This window comes from Mustelus asterias, chromosome X (assembly GCF_964213995.1).
Source record: "Mustelus asterias chromosome X, sMusAst1.hap1.1, whole genome shotgun sequence".
NCBI classification, from domain to species: Eukaryota; Metazoa; Chordata; class Chondrichthyes; order Carcharhiniformes; family Triakidae; genus Mustelus; species Mustelus asterias.
Window position 1 is genome coordinate 11220907 of NC_135834.1, and position 2239 is coordinate 11223145.

Sequence of the window (2239 nt, forward strand, 5' to 3'; positions counted from 1 at the left end):
GCAAATGACAAAAGAGATAAAGAGGGCCCATAGATTGTAAGAGCCAGTGCTTATGGAACATTTGCAAGCAACGCATATGTATAAGCAAGCAATGTCTTGAAATAATACACCTAAAATAATACATATTGAACTTACAACCACTAACTATTTCATGAACAATCAGGGATATGAGCAGTGCCCATTATCAGTGTAGGAGGTATGAACGTTTTATTCGTACAAGAGGCTGAGGTGGCTGGTGTTTGGGTGGCAAGTGAAACAATTCTGTGGAGTCAGCAACATTCTGAAGGGCGAACATCTTTTGTTCATCAGCAAATCCATGTGAAATCAATGTCAGGGCTGTGACTGATGATCACATCACTGTAACCCCCAAGCTTATTCAAGCATTGATTTTAGAACTTCAATTTTGTCTGCAAAAATATTACAGCCTTTGCTGACAGCATTCATTTAATCTTAAAACCTACTTGAAAACCATTTGTAGTTTGTGTGGTTTTTTTTGCAATTAATGTTACATTTCCTTGATTTGGTAATTTTGCTATTCAATGTAGAAACCAAACCAGGAAGAATTCAGATTTGACCCTGGTTGGTGTTGAATTAGCTCTTTTGCTAGAGGGGCAATTTTGGGTGCCGCAGATGGCTACAGCACCAAGGAAAGAAAAAAAAAATCACAGTTACACTCCCGTTCCCTACTGGTGCAAAGTATACATGTGAGGATGTTAGCTGAGGACAGAAATGGGCTCAGCTGTGAAGCGCCTTCTGGCATCCTGCTGATGCTAACTGCCTCAGCTCATCCATGAATAATAAATCATGACCGTTTTAATTAGGTACCAGAGGCAGCAGGCACAGGTGGAACAGTACCCCAACACAAGTCAGTATCTTTGTAAGAAGAGGGGAGAAAACTGGAAGGGGGGAATTTTTAAAGAAACTGATTTTGCTTACAGAGCAGAGAACAGGATCAAATAGCAATGAATGCAAAGTGATGATTGCAAATACTGGTCTTTTTAAGCATGTCCCAGTTAATTGCTCATATAAACCCAGATATATTTACTGCATTTTGAGTCATTCTTCCTTGATGTTGACTTTTTCCTATGTCCATATATTTGTGTTTCATGAACAAAATGTAAAATAAAATCCTTTTTGCTGTTGTATTAATCCAAAGTATATTTAGTTGGCAGTTTCTATTTATTATATTCAGCCACTGCTGTGCCAGTTTGCAGCTTTTAGACTTCACAAATGGAGTCTGGCTTTATCATTTCACATGCAGTTTCCAGCAATTGGATTCTTTATCTCCATTCTCTATCCCCTCCCAGGGATCCCTGATCAATTGGACAACTACTGCAGCCACAATGATTGATCCTGGGGCCTTTCAAGTCCATATGTCACAGTACTACATCAGGCGGCACATTTACAGACGAGGTCATCAGGGAGCTATAGCTATTTATTATCACCCTCTGAAAAAAATTAAGATTAAAAACTAAGATTGAATGTGGTATTTTTAAAAATTGTGTCATGGTACATAAAATAATTGTTTCACTCACAGAAATCATACCCCACCTTTAATTGATGGGGTTTTTTGAGACAACTGTCTGAAGGAAGGCTTAACCATTCAATTTTAGCGCTAACATCTTTTGTGATTTGATCAAAATTTTTTTTTATTCATTCATGGGACATGGTCGTCGCTGGGTGGCTGACCTGGAAGTGTGTAAAATCTTGCAAGAACACTGCCTGACATCATCAGGCATGTGTGCAAATTCGAGGTTGAAAGGTGCGTGCGTGAATCTGCAGGAATTTTATGCTGCTATTTCTAGCTCGTTGCACAGGCAAATGGGTGGACACTCATTGCGTTTTTGCATTTTCTCAACCAAGGGCGTGATAAAAGGCCTCTGGAGCAACAGTAGTTTCTCTGTGATGGAGTTTGTAGCTGTGTGATTATAGAGTTTATTTTGAGTTTCCGAGTTATTGTTTAACATTTGAGACATAACATTCAGTATTTCAGGACTTCCCTGGAAGGTGTTCCTGAGGATTGGAGGACAGTGTTCCATCATTTGCAAGGCACTGGTCCTCTGCATCTGCTCCAATGCAGATAGTCTACTCTGCTGGTGGGACCTCCTCTGAAGGGGAAGATAGTGGGCAGGAGGGAGAGGAGGCAAGGTGAGCGCAGGCAGCATCCCAGGTAAAAGAAGAAGCACAGACTCAATTGGTGCAGGGCCAGCAGGGAGGACAAGGTGGGAATGGACGCCAA